The following is a 20,586-nucleotide window of genomic DNA, read 5'->3' as shown; positions in this document are numbered from 1 at the left end:
GTAATGTAAAACCCTAGTTTGAAACCCTAACCCTTATGTTAAACCCTAGTTTGAAAGCCTAACCCTAAATCGAAAAACCCTGTTTTAAACACTAACCCTAATGTAAAACCCTAATTTGAAAACCTAACCCTAATTTGAAACCCTAGTTTGAAACCCTAACCCTAATTTGAAACCCTAGTTTGAAACCCTAACCCTAATGTAAAACCTTAGTTTGAAACCCTAACCCTAATTTGAAACCCTGTTTTAAACCCTAACCCTAATTTGAAACCCGAATTTGAAACCCTAACCCTAATTTGAAACCCTATATCTAATGTAAAACCCTAGTTTGAAACTCCAACCCTAATTTGAAACCCTTGTTTGAAACCTTACCCTAATTTGAAACCCTAGTTTGAAACCCTAACCCTAATTTGAACCCCTAGTTTGAAACCCTATCCCTAATGTAAAACCTTAGTTTGAAACCCAAACCCTAATTTGAAACCCTGTTTGAAACCCTAACCCTAATTTGAAACCCGAATTTGAAACCCTAACCCTAATTTGAAACCCTAAACCTAATGTAAAACCCTAGTTTGAAACTCCAACCCTAATTTGAAACCCTTGTTTGAAACCTTACTCTAATTTGAAACCCTAGTTTGAAACTCTCACCCTAATTTGAAACCCTAGTTTGAAACCCTAACCCTAATGTAAAACCCTAGTTTGAAACCCTAACCCTAATTTAAAACCCCTGTATTAAACCCTAACCCTAAAGTAAAAGCCTAGTTTGAAACCCTAACCCTAATGTACAACACTATTTTGAATTCCTAACCCTAATTTAAAAGCCTAGTTTGAAACCCTAAACCTAATGTAAAACCCTAGTTTTAAACCCTTACCCTAATGTAAAACCCTAGTTTGAAACCAAAACCCTAATGTAAAACCCTAGTATGTAAGCCTAAACCTAATGTAAAACCCTAGTTTAAAACCCAAACCCTACTTTGAAACCCTAGTTTGAAACCTTAAACCTAATGTAAAACCCTTGTTTGAAACCTTAACCCTAATGTATAACCCTAGTTTGAAACCCTAACCCTAATTTTAAACCCCTGTATTGAAACCCTTACCTTAATATAAAACCATTGTTTGAAATCTTAATCATAATGTAAAACCCTAGTTTGAAACCCAAACCCTAATTTGAAACCCTAGTTTGAAACCCAAACCCTAATTTGAAACCCTAGTTTGAAACCCTAACCCTATTGTAAAACCCTAGTTTGAAACCCTAACCCTAATTTTAAACCCCTGTTTTAAAACCCTAACCCTAATGTAAAACCCTTGTTTGAAACCCTAACCCTAATGTGAAACCCTAGTTTGAAACCTAACCATAATGTAAAACCCTAGTTTGTAATCCTAACCCTAATTTGAAACCCTAGTTTTAAACCCTTACCCTAATGTAAAACCCTAGTTTGAAACCTAACCCTAATGTAAAACCCTAGTTTGTAATCCTAACCCTAATGTAAAACCCTTGTTTGAAACCCAAACCCTACTTTGAAACCCTAGTTTGAAACCCTAACCCTAATTTGAAACCCTGTTTGAAAACCTAACCCTAATTTGAAACCCTGTTTGAAACCCTAACCCTAATTTGAAACCCGAATTTGAAACCCTAACCCTAATTTGAAACCCTAAACCTAATGTAAAACCCTAGTATGAAACCTAACCCTAATGTAAAACCCTAGTTTGAAACCAAACCCTAATGTAAAACCCTAGTTTGTAATCCTAACCCTAATGTAAAACCCTAGTTTGAAACCCAAACCCCTTATTTGAAACCCTAACCCTAATTTGAAACCCTAAACCTAATGTAAAACCCTAGTTTGAAACCCCAACCCTAGTTTTAAACCCTTACCCTAATGTAAATACCCTAGTTTGAAACTTAACCCTAATGTAAAACCCTAGTTTGTAATCCTAACCCTAATGTAAAACCCTAGTTTGAAACCCAAACCCTACTTTGAAACCCTAGGTTGAAACCTTCACCCTAATGTAAAACCCTAGTTTGAAACCCTAACCCTAATTTGAAACCCTACTTTGAAACCCTAACCCTAATGTAAAACCCTACTTTGAAACCCTAACCCTAATGTTAAACCCTAGTTTGAAATACTAACCCTAATGTTAAACCCTAGTTTGAAACACTAACCCCAATGTTTAACCCTAGTTTGAAACCCCAACCCTAATTTGAAACCCTAGTTTGAAAGCCTAACCCTAATTTGAAAAACCCTGTTTTAAACACTAACCCTAATGTAAAACCCTAATTTGAAAACCTAACCCTAATTTGAAACCCTAGTTTGAAACACTAACCCTAATTTGAACCCCTAGTTTGAAACCCTAACCCTAATGTTAAACCCTAGTTTGAAATACTAACCCTAATGTTAAACCCTAGTTTGAAACCCTAACCCTAATTTGAAACCCTAGTTTGAAACCCTAACCCTAATGTAAAACCCTAGTTTGAAACCCTAACCCTAATGTAAAACCCTAGTTTGTAACCCTAACCCTAATGTAAAACCCTAGTTTGAAACCCTAACCCTAATGTTAAACCCTAGTTTGAAACACTAACCCCAATGTTTAACCCTAGTTTGAAACCCTAACCCTAATTTGAAACCCTAGTTTGAAAGCCTAACCCTAATTTGAAAAACCCTGTTTTAAACACTAACCCTAATGTAAAACCCTAATTTGAAAACCTAACCCTAATTTGAAACCCTAGTTTGAAACACTAACCCTAATTTGAACCCCTAGTTTGAAACCCTAACCCTAATGTAAAACCTTTGTTTGAAACCCTAACCCTAATTTGAAACCCTAACCCTAATTTGAAACCCGAATTTGAAACCCTAACCCTAATTTGAAACCCTAACCCTAATGTAAAACCCTAGTTTGTAACCCGAACCCTAATGTAGAACCCTAGTTTGACAGCCTAACCCTAATGTTAAACCCTAGTTTGAAACACTAACCCTAATGTTAAACCCTAGTTTGAAACCCTAACCCTAATTTGAAACCCTAGTTTGAAACCCTAACCCTAATTTGAACCCCTAGTTTGAAACCCTAACCCTAATGTAAAACCTTAGTTTGAAACCCTAACCCTAAATTTAAACCCTGTTTGAAACCTTAACCCTAATTTGAAACCCTAATTTGAAACCCTAACCCTAGTTTGAAACCCTAAACCTAATGTAAAACCCTAGTTTGAAACTCCAACCCTAATTTGAAACCCTTGTTTGAAACCTTACCCTAATTTAAAACCCTAGTTTGAAACCCTAACCCTAATTTTAAACCCTAGTTTGAAACCCTAACCCTAATGTAAAACCCTAGTTTAAAACCCTAACCCTAATATAAAACCCCTGTTTTAAACCCTAACACTAATATAAAACCCTAGTTTGAAACCCTAACCCTAATGTAAAACCCTAGTTTGAAGTCCTAACCCTAATTTGAAACCCTAGTTTGAAACCCTAAACCTTATGTAAAACCCTAGTTTGAAGTCCTAACCCTAATTTGAAACCCTAGTTTGAAACCCTAAACCTTGTGTAAAACCCTAGTTTTAAACCCTAGTTTTAAACACTTACCCTAATGTAAAACCCTAGTTTGAAACCCTTAACCTAATGTAAAACCCTAGTTTGAAACCCCAACCCTAATTTCAAACCCTAGTTTTAAACCCTAACCTTAATGTAAAACACTAGTTTGAAACTTTAACCCTAATGTAAAACCCTAGTTTGTAACCCTAACCTAATTTGAAACCCTAGTTTTAAACACTTACCCTAATGTAAAACCCTAGTTTGTAACCCTAACCCTAATGTAAAACCCTAGTTTGAAACCCAAACCTTAATTTTAAACCCTAGTTTGAAACCCTAACCCAAATGTAAAATCCTAGTTTGAAAACCTAACCCTAATTTTAAACCCCTGTTTTAAAATCCTAACCCTAATGTAAAACCCTTGTTTGAAACCCAAACCCTAATGTAAAACCCTAGTTAGAAACCCTAACCCTAATTTGAAACCCTAGTTTGAAACCCCAACCCTAATATAAAACCCTAGTTTGAAACCCTAAAACCAATTTGAATCCCTAGTTTGAAACCCTAACCCTAATGTAAAACCCTAGTTTGAAACCCTAACCCTAATGTAAAACCCTAGTTTAAAACCCTAACCCTAATGTAAAAACATAGTTTGAAACCCTAACCCTAATGTTAAACCCTAGTTTGAAAATCTAACTCTAATTTAAACCCTCTGTTTTAAACACTTACCCTAATGTAAAACCCTAGTTTGCAAAACCTAATCCTAATTTGAAACCCTAGTTTGAAACACTAACCCTAATTTGAAACTCTAGTTTGAAAGCCTAACCCTAATTTGAAAAACCCTAGTTTCAAACCATAACCCTAATGTAAAACCCTAGTTTGAAACCCTAACCCTAATGTAAAACCCTAGTTTGTAACCCAAACCCTAATGTAAAACCCTAATTTTAAAACCTAACCCTAATTTGAACCCCTAGTTTGAAACCCTAACCCTAATGTAAAACCTTAGTTTGAAACCCTAACCCTAATTTGAAACCCTAGTTTGAAACCCTAACCCTAATATAAAATCCTTGTTTGAAAGCCTAACCCTAATGTAAAACCCTAGTTTGAAGCCCTAACCCTAATTTGAAACCCTAGTTTGAAACCCTAACCCTAATGTAAAACCCTAGTTTGAAACCCTAACCCTAATGTAAAACCCTAGTTTTTAACCCTAACCCTAATGTAAAACCCTAGTTTGAAACCCTAACCCTAATGTTAAATCATAGTTTGAAACACTAACCCTATTGTTAAACCCTAGTTTGAAAGCCTAACCCTAATTTGAAAAACCCTAGTTTGAAACCATAACCCTAATGTAAAACCCTAGTTTGAAACCCTAATCCTAATGTAAAACCCTTGTTTGTAACCCTAACCCTAATGTAAAACCCTAATTTGAAAACCTAACCCTAATTTGAACCCCTAGTTTGAAACCCTAACCCTAATGTAAAACCTTAGTTTGAAACCCTAACCCTAATTTGAAACCCTAGTTTGAAACCCTAACCCTAATTTGAAACCCTAACCCTAATTTGAAACCCTAGTTTGAAACCCTAACCCTAATGTAAAACCCCAGTTTTAAACCCCAACCCTAATTTGAAATCCTAACCCTAATGTAAACCCTAGTTTGAAACCCTAAACCTAATTTAAAGCCCTAGTTTGAAACCCCAACCCTAACTTGAAACCCTAGTTTTAAACCCTAACCCTAATGTAAAACCATAGTTTGAAACCCAAACCCTAATGTAAAACCCTAGTTTGTAACCCCAACCCTAATTTAAAACCCCTGTTTTAAACCCTAACCCTCATGTAAAACCCTAGTTTGAAACACTAATCCTAATGTAAAACCCTAGATTGAAGTCCTAACCCTAATTTGAAACCCTAGTTTGAAACCCTAACCCTAATGTAAAACCCTAGTTTGAAACCCTAACCCTAATGTAAAACCCTAGTTGAAGTCCTAACCCTAATGTAAAAGCCTACTTTGAAACCCTAACCCTAATGTAAAACCCTAGTTTGAAGTCCTATCCCTAATTTAAAAGCCTAGTTTGAAACCCTAAACCTAATGTAAAACCTTAGTTTGAAAGCCTAACCCTAAATCGAAAAACCCTGTTTTAAACACTAACTCTAATGTAAAACCCTAATTTGAAAACCTAACCCTAATTTGAAACCCTAGTATGAAACCCTAACCCTAATTAGAACCCCTAGTTTGAAACCCTAACCCTAATGTAAAACCTTAGTTTGAAACCCTAACCCTAATTTGAAACCCTAGTTTGAAACCCTAACCCTAATATAAAACCCCTGTTTTAAACACTAACACTAATGTAAAACCCTAGTTTGAAGTCCTAACCCTAATTTGAAACCCTAGTTTGAAACCCTAAACCTAATGTAAAACCCTAGTTTGAAACCCCAACCCTAATTTCAAACCCTAGTTTTAAACCCTAACCTTAATGTAAAACCCTAGTTTGAAACTTTAACCCTAATGTAAAACCCTAGTTTATAACCCTAACCTAATTTGAAACCCTAGTTTTAAACACTTACCCTAATGTAAAACCCTAGTTTGTTACCCTAACCCTAATGTAAAACCCTAGTTTGAAACCCAAACCCTAATTTGAAACCCTAGTTTGAAACCCTAACCCTAATGTAAAACCCTAGTTTGAAACCCTAACCCTAATTTTAAACCCCTGTTTTAAAACCCTAACCCTAATGTAAAACCCTTGTTTGAAACCCTAACCCTAATGTAAAACCCTAGTTTGAAACCCTAACTCTAATTTGAAACCCTAGTTTGAAACCCCAACCCTAATATAAAACCCTAGTTTGAAACCCTAAAACCAATTTGAATCCCTAGTTTTTAACCCTAACCCTAATGTAAAACCCTAGTTTGAAACCCTAACCCTAATGTAAAACCAAAGTTTGAAACCCTAAACCTAATGTAAAACCTTAGTTTGAAAGCCTAACCCTAAATCGAAAAACCCTGTTTTAAACACTAACCCTAATGTAAAACCCTAATTTGAAAACCTAACCCTAATTTGAAACCCTAGTATGAAACCCTAACCCTAATTAGAACCCCTAGTTTGAAACCCTAACCCTAATGTAAAACCTTAGTTTGAAACCCTAACCCTAATTTGAAACCCTAGTTTGAAACCCTAACCCTAATATAAAACCCCTGTTTTAAACACTAACACTAATGTAAAACCCTAGTTTGAAGTCCTAACCCTAATTTGAAACCCTAGTTTGAAACCCTAAACCTAATGTAAAACCCTAGTTTGAAACCCCAACCCTAATTTCAAACCCTAGTTTTAAACCCTAACCTTAATGTAAAACCCTAGTTTGAAACTTTAACCCTAATGTAAAACCCTAGTTTATAACCCTAACCTAATTTGAAACCCTAGTTTTAAACACTTACCCTAATGTAAAACCCTAGTTTGTTACCCTAACCCTAATGTAAAACCCTAGTTTGAAACCCAAACCCTAATTTGAAACCCTAGTTTGAAACCCTAACCCTAATGTAAAACCCTAGTTTGAAACCCTAACCCTAATTTTAAACCCCTGTTTTAAAACCCTAACCCTAATGTAAAACCCTTGTTTGAAACCCTAACCCTAATGTAAAACCCTAGTTTGAAACCCTAACTCTAATTTGAAACCCTAGTTTGAAACCCCAACCCTAATATAAAACCCTAGTTTGAAACCCTAAAACCAATTTGAATCCCTAGTTTTTAACCCTAACCCTAATGTAAAACCCTAGTTTGAAACCCTAACCCTAATGTAAAACCAAAGTTTGAAACACTAACCCTAATGTTAAAGCCTAGTTTGAAAGCCTAACCCTAATTTGAAAAACCCTAGTTTGAAACCCTAACCCTAATCTAAAACCCTAGTTGAAGTCCTATCCCTAATGTAAAAGCCTACTTTGAAACCCTAACCCTAATGTAAAACCCTAGTTTGAAGTCCTAACCCTAATTTAAAAGCCTAGTTTGAAACCCTAAACGTAATGTAAAACCCTAGTTTGAAACCCCAACCCTAATTTGAAACCCTAGTTTTAAACCCTTACCCTAATGTAATACCCTAGTTTGAAACCTAATCCTAATGTAAAACCCTAGTTTGTAATCCTAACCCTAATGTAAAACCCTAGTTTGAAACCCAAACCCTACTTTGAAACCCTAGTTTGAAACCTTAAACCTAATGTAAAACCCTTGTTTGAAACCCTAACCCTAATGTAAAACCCTAGTTTGAAACCCTAACCCTAATTTTAAACCCCTGTATTGAAACCCTAACCCTAATATAAAATCCTTGTTTGAAAGCCTAACCCTAATGTAAAACCCTAGTTTGAAGCCCTAACCCTAATTTGAAACCCTAGTTTGAAACCCTAACCCTAATGTAAAACCCTAGTTTGAAACCCTAACCCTAATGTAAAACCCTAGTTTTTAACCCTAACCCTAATGTAAAACCCTAGTTTGAAACCCTAACCCTAATGTTAAATCGTAGTTTGAAACACTAACCCTAATGTTAAACCCTAGTTTGAAAGCCTAACCCTAATTTGAAAAACCCTAGTTTGAAACAATAACCCTAATGTAAAACCCTAATTTGAAAACCTAACCCTAATTTGAACCCCTAGTTTGAAACCCTAACCCTAATGTAAAACCTTAGTTTGAAACCCTAACCCTAATTTGAAACCCTAGTTTGAAACCCTAACCCTAATTTGAAACCCTAACCCTAATTTGAAACCCTAGTTTGAAACCCTAAACCTAATTTAAAGCCCTAGTTTGAAACTCCAACCCTAACTTGAAACCCTAGTTTTAAACCCTAACCCTAATGTAAAACCATAGTTTGAAACCCAAACCCTAATGTAAAACCCTAGTTTGAAACCCTTACCCTAATGTAAAACTCTAGTTTGTAACCCCAACCCTAATTTAAAACCCCTGTTTTAAACCCTAACCCTAATGTAAAACCCTAGTTTGAAACACTAATCCTAATGTAAAACCCTAGATTGAAGTCCTAACCCTAATTTGAAACCCTAGTTTGAAACCCTAACCCTAATGTAAAACCCTAGTTTGAAACCCTAACCCTAATGTAAAACCCTAGTTGAAGTCCTAACCCTAATGTAAAAGCCTACTTTGAAACCCTAACCCTAATGTAAAACCCTAGTTTGAAGTCCTAACCCTAATTTAAAAGCCTAGTTTGAAACCCTAAACCTAATGTAAAACCTTAGTTTGAAAGCCTAACCCTAAATCGAAAAACCCTGTTTTAAACACTAACCCTAATGTAAAACCCTAATTTGAAAACCTAACCCTAATTTGAAACCCTAGTATGAAACCCTAACCCTAATTAGAACCCCTAGTTTGAAACCCTAACCCTAATGTAAAACCTTAGTTTGAAACCCTAACCCTAATTTGAAACCCTAGGTTGAAACCCTAACCCTAATATAAAATCCCTGTTTTAAACACTAACACTAATGTAAAACCCTAGTTTGAAGTCCTAACCCTAATTTGAAACCCTAGTTTGAAACCCTAAACCTAATGTAAAACCCTAGTTTGAAACCCCAACCCTAATTTCAAACCCTAGTTTTAAACCCTAACCTTAATGTAAAACCCTAGTTTGAAACTTTAACCCTAATGTAAAACCCTAGTTTATAACCCTAACCTAATTTGAAACCCTAGTTTTAAACACTTACCCTAATGTAAAACCCTAGTTTGTTACCCTAACCCTAATGTAAAACCCTAGTTTGAAACCCAAACCCTAATTTTAAACCCCTGTTTTAAAACCCTAACCCTAATGTAAAACCCTTGTTTGAAACCCTAACCCTAATGTAAAACCCTAGTTTGAAACCCTAACTCTAATTTGAAACCCTAGTTTGAAACCCCAACCCTAATATAAAACCCTAGTTTGAAACCCTAAAACCAATTTGAATCCCTAGTTTTTAACCCTAACCCTAATGTAAAACCCTAGTTTGAAACCCTAACCCTAATGTAAAACCAAAGTTTGAAACACTAACCCTAATGTTAAAGCCTAGTTTAAAAGCCTAACCCTAATTTGAAAAACCCTAGTTTGAAACCATAACCCTAATGTAAAACCCTAGTTTGAAACCCTAACCCTAATGTAAAACCCTAGTTTGTAACCCTAACCCTAATGTAAAACCCTAATTTTAAAACCTAACCCTAATTTGAACCCCTAGTTTGAAACCCTAACCCTAATGTAAAACCTTAGTTTGAAACCCTAACCCTAATTTGAAACCCTAGTTTGAAACCCTAACCCTAATTTGAAACCCGAATTTGAAACCCTAACCCTAATTTGAAACCCTAAATCTAGTGTAAAACCCTAGTTTGTAACCCTAACCCTAATGTAAAACCCTTGTTTGAACCCCTAACCCTAATGTAAAACCTTTGTTTGAAACCCTAACCCTAATTTGAAAACCTAGTTTGAAACCCAAACTCTAATATAAAACCCTAGTTTGAAACCCTAACCCTAATTTGAAACCCTAACCCTAATTTGAAACCCTAGTTTGAAACCCTAACCCTAATGTAAAACCCCAGTTTTAAACCCCAACCCTAATTTGAAATTCTAACCCTAATGTAAACCCTAGTTTGAAACACTAACCCTAATTTGAAACCCTAGTTTGAAACCCTAAACCTAATTTAAACCACCTGTTTTAAACCCTAACCCTAATGTAAAACCCTAGTTTGAAAACCTAACCCTCATTTGAAACCCCTGTTTGAATCCCTAATCCTAATGTAAAACCCTAGTTTGAAACCCTAAACCTAATGTAAAACCCTAGTTAGAAACCCTAACCCTAATTTAAACCCCCTATTTTAAACCCTAACACTAATGTAAAACCCTAGTTTGAAAACCTAACCCTAATTTGAAACCCTAGTTTGAAACCCTAACCCTAATTTTGAACCCTAGTTTGAAACCCTAACCCTAATGTAAAACCCTAGTTTGAAAACCTAATCCTAATTTGAAACCCTAGTTTGAAACACTAACCCTAATTTGAAACCCTAGTTTGAAACCCTAAACCTAATTTAAACCACCTGTTTTAAACCCTAACCCTAATGTAAAACCCTAGTTTGAAAACCTAACCCTCATTTGAAACCCCTGTTTGAATCCCTAATCCTAATGTAAAACCCTAGTTTGAAACCCTAAACCTAATGTAAAACCCTAGTTAGAAACCCTAACCCTAATTTAAACCCCCTATTTTAAACCCTAACACTAATGTAAAACCCTAGTTTGAAAACCTAACCCTAATTTGAAACCCTAGTTTGAAACCCTAACCCTAATTTTAAACCCTAGTTTGAAACCCTAACCCTAATGTAAAACCCTAGTTTGAAACCCTAACCCTAATCTAAAACCCTAGTTGAAGTCCTAACCCTAATGTAAAAGCCTACTTTGAAACCCTAACCCTAATGTAAAACCCTAGTTTGAAGTCCTAACCCTAATTTAAAAGCCTAGTTTGAAACCCTAAACGTAATGTAAAACCCTAGTTTGAAACCCCAACCCTAATTTGAAACCCTAGTTTTAAACCCTTACCCTAATGTAATACCCTAGTTTGAAACCTAACCCTAATGTAAAACCCTAGTTTGTAATCCTAACCCTAATGTAAAACCCTAGTTTGAAACCCAAACCCTACTTTGAAACCCTAGTTTGAAACCTTAAACCTAATGTAAAACCCTTGTTTGAAACCCTAACCCTAATGTAAAACCCTAGTTTGAAACCCTAACCCTAATTTTAAACCCCTGTATTGAAACCCTAACCCTAATATAAAATCCTTGTTTGAAAGCCTAACCCTAATGTAAAACCCTAGTTTGAAGCCCTAACCCTAATTTGAAACCCTAGTTTGAAACCCTAACCCTAAAGTAAAACCCTAGTTTGAAACCCTAACCCTAATGTAAAACCCTAGTTTTTAACCCTAACCCTAATGTAAAACCCTAGTTTGAAACCCTAACCCTAATGTTAAATCATAGTTTGAAACACTAACCCTAATGTTAAACCCTAGTTTGAAAGCCTAACCCTAATTTGAAAAACCCTAGTTTGAAACCATAACCCTAATGTAAAACCCCAGTTTGAAACCCTAACCCTAATGTAAAACCCTAGTTTGTAACCCTAACCCTAATGTAAAACCCTAATTTGAAAACCTAACCCTAATTTGAACCCCTAGTTTGAAACCCTAACCCTAATGTAAAACCTTAGTTTGAAACCCTAACCCTAATTTGAAACCCTAGTTTGAAACCCTAACCCTAATTTGAAACCCGAATTTTAAACCCTAACCCTAATTTGAAACCCTAAATCTAATGTAAAACCCTAGTTTGTAACCCTAACCCTAATGTAAAACCCTTGTTTGAAACCCTAACCCTAATGAAAAACCTTAGTTTGAAACCCTAACCCTAATTTGAAAACCTAGTTTGAAACCCAAACTCTAATATAAAACCCTAGTTTGAAACCCTAACCCTAATTTGAAACCCTAACCCTAATTTGAAACCCTAGTTTGAAACCCTAACCCTAATGTAAAACCCTAGTTTGAAAAACTAACCCTAATGTAAAACCCTAGTTTGAAACCCTAACCCTAATGTAAAACCCCAGTTTTAAACCCCAACCCTAATTTGAAATCCTAACCTTAATGTAAACCCTAGTTTGAAACCCTAAACCTAATTTAAAGCCCTAGTTTGAAACCCCAACCCTAACTTGAAATCCTAGTTTTAAACCCTAACCCTAATGTAAAACCATAGTTTGAAACCCTAACCCGAATGTAAAACCCTAGTTTGAAGTCCTAACCCTAATTTGAAACCCTAGTTTTAAACCCTTACCCTAATGTTAAATCCTAGTTTGAAACCGTAAAGCTAATGTAAAACCCTAGTTTGTAACCCAAACCCTAATGTAAAACACTAGTTTGAAACCCTAACCCTAATGTAAAACCCTAGTTTGAAACCCAAACCCTAATTTAAAACCCTAGTTTGAAACCCTAACCCTAATGTAAAACCCTAGTTTGAAATCCAAACCCTACTTTGAAACCCTAGTTTGAAACCTTAAACCGAATGTAAAACCCTTGTTTGAAACCCTAACCCTAATGTAAAACCCTAGTTTGAAACCCTAACCCTAATTTTAAACCCCTGTATTGAAACCCTAACCCTAATATAAAACCCTTGTTTGAAAGCCTAACCCTAGTGTAAAACCCTAGTTTGAAACCCTAACCCTAATTTGAAACCCTAGTTTGAAACCCTAACCCTAATGTAAAACCCTAGTTTGAAACCCTAACCCTAATGTAAAACCCTAGTTTTTAACCCTAACCCTAATGTAAAACCCTAGTTTGAAACCCTAACCCTAATGTAAATCCATAGTTTGAAACACTAACCCTAATGTTAAACCCTAGTTTGAAAGCCTAACCCTAATTTGAAAAACCCTAGTTTGAAACCATAACCCTAATGTAAAACCCTAATTTGAAAACCTAACCCTAATTTGAACCCCTAGTTTGAAACCCTAACCCTAATGTAAAACCTTAGTTTGAAACCCTAACCCTAATTTGAAACTCTAGTTTGAAAACCTAACCCTAATTTGAAACCCGAATTTGAAACCCTAACCCTAATTTGAAACCCTAAATCTAATGTAAAACACTAGTTTGAACCCTAACCCTAATGTAAAACCCTTGTTTGAAACCCTAACCCTAATGTAAAACCTTAGTTTGAAACCCAAACCCTAATTTGAAAACCTAGTTTGAAACCCAAACTCTAATATAAAACCCTAGTTTGAAACCCTAACCCTAATTTGAAACCCTAACCCTAATTTGAAACCCTAGTTTGAAACCCTAACCCTAATGTAAAACCCCAGTTTTAAACCCCAACCCTAATTTGAAATCCTAACCCTAATGTAAACCCTAGTTTGAAACCCTAAAACTAATTTAAAGCCCTAGTTTGAAACCCCAACCCTAACTTGAAACCCTAGTTTTAAACCCTAACCCTAATGTAAAACCATAGTTTGAAACCCTAACCCTAATGTAAAACCCTAGTTTGAAACCCTAACCCTAATGTAAAACCCTAGTTTGTAACCCCAACCCTAATTTAAAACCCCTGTTTTAAACCCTAACCCTAATGTAAAACCCTAGTTTGAAACACTAATCCTAATGTAAAACCCTAGTTTGAAGTCCTAACCCTAATTTGAAACCCTAGTTTGAAACCCTAACCCTAATGTAAAGCCCTAGTTTGAAAACCTAACCCTCATTTGAAACCCCTGTTTGAATCCCTAATCCTAATGTAAAACCCTAGTTTGAAACCCTAAACCTAATGTAAAACCCTAGTTTGAAAACCTAACCCTCATTTGAAACCCCTGTTTGAATCCCTAATCCTAATGTAAAACCCTAGTTTGAAACCCTAAACCTAATGTAAAACCCTAGTTTGAAACCCCAACCCTAATTTGAAACCCTAGTTTTAAACCCTTACCCTAATGTAAAACCCTAGTTTGTAATCCTAACCCTAATGTAAAACCCTAGTTTGAAACCCAAACCCTACTTTGAAACCCTAGTTTAAAACCTTAAACCGAATGTAAAACCCTTGTTTGAAACCCTAACCCTAATGTAAAACCCTAGTTTGAAACCCTAACCCTAATTTTAAACGCCTGTATTGAAACCCTAACCCTAATATAAAACCCTTGTTTGAAAGCCTAACCCTAATGTAAAACCCTAGTTTGAAACCCTAACCCTAATTTGAAACCCTAGTTTGAAACCCTAACCCTAATGTAAAACCCTAGTTTGAAACCCTAACCCTAATGTAAAACCCTAGTTTGAAACCCTAACCCTAATGTAAAACCTTAGTTTGAAACACTAACCCTAATGTTAAACCCTAGTTTGAAACCCTAACCCTAATGTAAAACCCTAGTTTGTAACCCTAGCCCTAATAAAAAACCCTAATTTGAAAACCTAACCCTAATTTGAACCCCTAGTTTGACACCCTAACCCTAATGTAAAACCTTAGTTTGAAACCCTAACCCTAATTTGAAACCCTAGTTTGAAACCCTAACCCTAATTTGAAACCCGAATTTGAAACCCTAACCCTAATTTGAAACCCTAAATCTAATGTAAAACTCTAGTTTGTAACCCTAACCCTAATGTAAAACCCTTGTTTGAAACCCTAACCCTAATGTAAAACCTTAGTTTGAAACCCTAACCCTAATTTGAAAACCTAGTTTGAAACCCAAACTCTAATATAAAACCCTAGTTTGAAACCCTAACCCTAATTTGAAACCCTAACCCTAATTTGAAACCCTAGTTTGAAACCCTAACCCTAATGTAAAACCCCAGTTTTAAACCCCAACCCTAATTTGAAATCCTAACCGTAATGTAAACCCTAGTTTGAAACCCTAAACCTAATTTAAAAACCCTAGTTTGAAACCCCAACCCTAACTTGAAACCCTAGTTTTAAACCCTAACCCTAATGTAAAACCATAGTTTGAAACCCTAACCCTAATGTAAAACCCTAGTTTGAAACCCTAACCCTAATGTAAAACCCTAGTTTGTAACCCCAACCCTAATTTAAAACCCCTGTTTTAAACCCTAACCCTAATGTAAAACCCTAGTTTGAAACACTAATCCAAATGTAAAACCCTAGTTTGAAGTCCTAACCCTAATTTGAAACCCTAGTTTGAAACCCTAAACCTAATTTAAACCACCTGTTTTAAACCCTAACCCTAATGTAAAACCCTAGTATGAAAACCTTATCCCTCATTTGAAACGCCTGTTTGAATCCCTAATCCTAATGTAAAAACATAGTTTGAAACCCTAAACCTAATGTAAAACCCTAGTTAGAAACCCTAACCCTAATTTAAACCCCCTATTTTAAACCCTAACACTAATGTAAAACCCTAGTTTGAAAACCTAACCCTAATTTTAAATACCTGTTTTAAAACCCTAACCCTAATGTAAAAACATAGTTTGAAACCCTAAACCTAATGTAAAACCCTAGTTAGAAACCCTAACCCTAATTTAAACCCCCTATTTTAAACCCTAACACTAATGTAAAACCCTAGTTTGAAAACCTAACCCTAATTTGAAACCCTAGTTTGAAACCCTAACCCTAATTTGAAACCCTAGTTTGAAACCCTAACCCTAATGTAAAACCCTAGTTTGAAACCCTAACCCTAATGTAAAACCCTAGTTGAAGTCCTAACCCTAATGTAAAAGCCTACTTTGAAACCCTAACCCTAATGTAAAACCCTAGTTTGAAGTCCTAACCCTAATTTAAAAGCCTAGTTTGAAACCATAAACGTAATGTAAAACCCTAGTTTGAAACCCCAACCCTAATTTGAAACCCTAGTTTTAAACCCTTACCCTAATGTAAAACCCTAGTTTGAAACCTAATCCTAATGTAAAACCCTAGTTTGTAATCCTAACCCTAATGTAAAACCCTAGTTTGAAACCCAAACCCTACTTTGAAAGCCTAGTTTGAAACCTTAAACCTAATGTAAAAACCTTGTTTGAAACCCTAACCCTAATGTAAAACCCTAGTTTGAAACCCTAACCCTAATTTTAAACCCCTGTATTGAAACCCTAACCCTAATATAAAACCCTTGTTTGAAAGCCTAACCCTAATGTAAAACCCTAGTTTGAAACCCTAACCCTAATTTGAAACCCTAGTTTGAAACCCTAACCCTAATGTAAAACCCTAGTTTGAAACCCTAACCCTAATGTAAAACCCTAGTTTTTAACCCTAACCCTAATGTAAAACCCTAGTTTGAAACCCTAACCTTAATGTTAAACCATAGTTTGAAACACTAACCCTAATGTTAAACCCTAGTTTGAAAGCCTAACCCTAATTTGAAAAACCCTAGTTTGAAACCATAACCCTAATGTAAAACCCTAGTTTGAAACCCTAACCCTAATGTAAAACCCTAGTTTGTAACCCTAACCCTAATGTAAAACCCTAATTTGAAAACCTAACCCTAATTTGAACCCCTAGTTTGAAACCCTAACCCTAATGTAAAACCTTAGTTTGAACCCCTAACCCTAATTTGAAACCCGAATTTGAAACCCTAACCCTAATTTGAAACCCTAAATCTAATGTAAAACCCTAGTTTGTAACCCTAACCCTAATGTAAAACCTTAGTTTGAAACCCTAACCCTAATTTGAAAACCTAGTTTGAAACCCAAACTCTAATATAAAACCCTAGTTTGAAACCCTAACCCTAATTTGAAACCCTAACCCTAATTTGAAACCCTAGTTTGAAACCCTAACCCTAATGTAAAACCCTAGTTTGAAAAACTAACCCTAATGTAAAACCCTAGTTTGAAACCCTAACTCTAATGTAAAACCCCAGTTTTAAACCCCAACCCTAATTTGAAATCCTAACCCTAATGTAAACCCTAGTTTGAAACCCTAAACCTAATTTAAAGCCCTAGTTTGAAACTCCAACCCTAACTTGAAACCCTAGTTTTAAACCCTAACCCTAATGTAAAACCATAGTTTGAAGTCCTAACCCTAATTTGAAACCCTAGTTTTAAACCCTTACCCTAATGTTAAATCCTAGTTTGAAACCGTAAAGCTAATGTAAAACCCTAGTTTGTAACTCTAACCCTAATGTAAAACACTAGTTTGAAACCCTAACCCTAATGTAAAACGCTAGTTAGTAACCCCAACCCTAATTTAAAACCCCTGTTTTAAACCCTAACCCTAATATAAAACCTTAGTTTGAAGTCCTTACCCTAATTTGAAACCCTAGTTTGAAACACTAAACCTAATGTAAAACCCTAGTTTGAAACCCCAACCCTAATTTGAAACCCTAGTTTTAAACCCTTACCTAATGTAAAACCCCAGTTTGTAGCCCTAACCCTATTGTAAAGCCCTAGTTTGAAACCCTAACCCTAATTTTAAACCCCTGTTTTAAAACCCTAACCCTAATGTAAAACCCTTGTTTAAAACCCTAACCCTAATGTAAAACCCTAGTTTGAAACCCTAACCCTAATATAAAACCCCTGTTTTAAACCCTAACACTACTGTAAAACCCTAGTTTGAAACCCCAACCCTAATGTAAAACCCTAGTTTGAATTCCTAACCCTAATTTGAAACCCTAGTTTGAAACCCTAAACCTAATGTAAAACCCTAGTTTGAAACCCCAACCCTAATTTCAAACCCTAGTTTTAAACCCTAACCTTAATGTAAAACACTAGTTTGAAACTTTAACCCTAATGTAAAACCCTAGTTTGTAACCCTAACTCTAATGTAAAACCCTAGTTTGAAACCCAAACCCTAATTTGAAACCCTAGTTTGAAACCCTAACCCGAATGTAAAATCCTAGTTTGAAACCCTAGCCCTAATTTTAAACCCCTGTTTTAAAATCCTAACCCTAATGTAAAACCCTTGTTTGAAACCCTAACCCTAATGTAAAACCCTAGTTAGAAACCCTAACCCTAATTTGAAACCCTAGTTTGAAACCCAACCCTAATATAAAACCCTAGTTTGAAACCCTAAAACCAATTTGAATCCCTAGTTTGAAACCCTAACCCTAATGTAAAACCCTAGTTTGAAACCCTAACCCTAATGTAAAACCCTAGTTTGAAACCCTAACCCTAATGTAAAAACATAGTTTGAAACCCTAACCCTAATGTTAAACCCTAGTTTGAAAATCTAACCCTAATTTAAACCCTCTGTTTTAAACACTAACCCTAATGTAAAACCCTAGTTTGCAAAACCTAATCCTAATTTGAAACCCTAGTTTGAAACACTAACCCTAATTTGAAACCCTAGTTTGAAACCCTAACCCTAATTTAAACCACCTGTTTTAAACCCTAATCCTAATGTAAAACGCTAGTTTGAAAACCTAACCCTCATTTGAAACCCCTGTTTGAATCCCTAACCCTAATGTAAAACCCTAGTTTGAAACCCTAAACCTAATGTAAAACCCTAGTTAGAAACCCTAACCCTAATTTAAACCCCCTATTTTAAACCCTAACACTAATGTAAAACCCTAGTTTGAAAACCTAACCCTAATTTGAAACCCTAGTTTGAAACCCTAACCCTAATTTGAAACCCTAGTTTGAAACCCTAACCCTAATGTAAAACCCTAGTTTGAAACCCTAACCCTAATGTAAAACCCTAGTTGAAGTCCAAACCCTAATGTAAAAGCCTACTTTGAAACCCTAACCCTAATGTAAAACCCTAGTTTGAAGTCCTAACCCTAATTTAAAAGCCTAGTTTGAAACCCTAAACCTAATGTAAAACCTTAGTTTGAAAGCCTAACCCTAAATCGAAAAACCCTGTTTTAAACACTAACCCTAATGTAAAACCCTAATTTGAAAACCTAACACTAATTTGAAACCCTAGTTTGAAACCCTAACCCTAATTTGAACCCCTAGTTTGAAACCCTAACCCTAATGTAAAACCTTAGTTTGAAACCCTAACCCTAATTTGAAACCCTAGTTTGAAACCCTAACCCTAATATAAAACCCCTGTTTTAAACACTAACACTAATGTAAAACCCTAGTTTGAAGTCCTAACCCTAATTTGAAGCCCTAGTTTGAAACCCTAAACCTAATGTAAAACCCTAGTTTGAAACCCCAACCCTAATTTCAAACCCTAGTTTTAAACCCTTACCTTAATGTAAAACCCTAGTTTGAAACTTTAACCCTAATGTAAAACCCTAGTTTGTTACCCTAACCCTAATGTAAAACCCTAGTTTGAAACCCAAACCCTAATTTGAAACCCTAGTTTGAAACCCTAACCCTAATGTAAAACCCTAGTTTGAAACCCTAACCCTAATTTTAAACCCCTGTTTTAAAACCCTAACCCTAATGTAAAACCCTTGTTTGAAACCCTAACCCTATTGTAAAACCCTAGTTTGAAACCCTAACTCTAAATTGAAACCCTAGTTTGAAACCCCAACCCTAATATAAAACCCTAGTTTGAAACCCTAAAACCAATTTGAATCCCTAGTTTTTAACCCTAACCCTAATGTAAAACCCTAGTTTGAAACACTAACCCTAATGTTAAACCCTAGTTTGAAAGCCTAACCCTAATTTTAAAAACCCTAGTTTGAAACCATAACCCTAATGTAAAACCCTAGTTTGAAACCCTAACCCTAATGTAAAACCCTAGTTTGTAACCCTAACCCTAATGTAAAACCCTAATTTGAAAACCTAACCCTAATTTGAACCCCTAGATTGAAACCCTAACCCTAATGTAAAACCTTAGTTTGAAACCCTAACCCTAATTTGAAACCCTAGTTTGAAACCCTAACACTAATTTGAAACCCGAATTTGAAACCCTAACCCTAATTTGAAACCCTAAATCTAATGTAAAACCCTAGTTTGTAACCCTAACCCTAATGTAAAACCCTTGTTTGAAACCCTAACCCTAATGTAAAACCTTAGTTTGAAACCCTAACCCTAATTTGAAAACCTAGTTTGAAACCCAAACTCTAATATAAAACCCTAGTTTGAAACCCTAACCCTAATTTGAAACCCTAACCCTAATTTGAAACCCTAGTTTGAAACCCTAACCCTAATGTAAAACCCCAGTTTTAAACCCCAACCCTAATTTGAAATCCTAACCCTAATGTAAACCCTAGTTTGAAACCCTAAACCTAATTTAAAGCCCTAGTTTGAAACCCCAACCCTAACTTGAAACCCTAGTTTTAAACCCTAACCCTAATGTAAAACCATAGTTTGAAACCCTAACCCTAATGTAAAACCCTAGTTTGAAACCCTTACCCTAATGTAAAACCCTAGTTTGTAACCCCAACCCTAATTTAAAACCCCTGTTTTAAACCCTAACCCTAATGTAAAACCCTAGTTTGAAACACTAATCCTAATGTAAAACCCTAGATTGAAGTCCTAACCCTAATTTGAAACCCTAGTTTTAAACCCTTACCTAATGTAAAACCCCAGTTTGTAGCCCTAACCCTAATGTAAAACCCTAGTTTGAAACCCAAACCCTAATTTGAAACCCTAGTTTGAAACCCTAACCCTAATGTAAAGCCCTAGTTTGAAACCCTAACCCTAATTTTAAACCCTTGTTTTAAAACCCTAACCCTAATGTAAAAACATAGTTTGAAACGCTAACCCTAATGTAAAACCCTAGTTTGAAAC

Source organism: Vanacampus margaritifer, chromosome 5, assembly GCF_051991255.1.
Source record: "Vanacampus margaritifer isolate UIUO_Vmar chromosome 5, RoL_Vmar_1.0, whole genome shotgun sequence".
Taxonomy (NCBI): Eukaryota; Metazoa; Chordata; class Actinopteri; order Syngnathiformes; family Syngnathidae; genus Vanacampus; species Vanacampus margaritifer.
Note: the sequence above shows the minus strand (reverse complement) of the source record.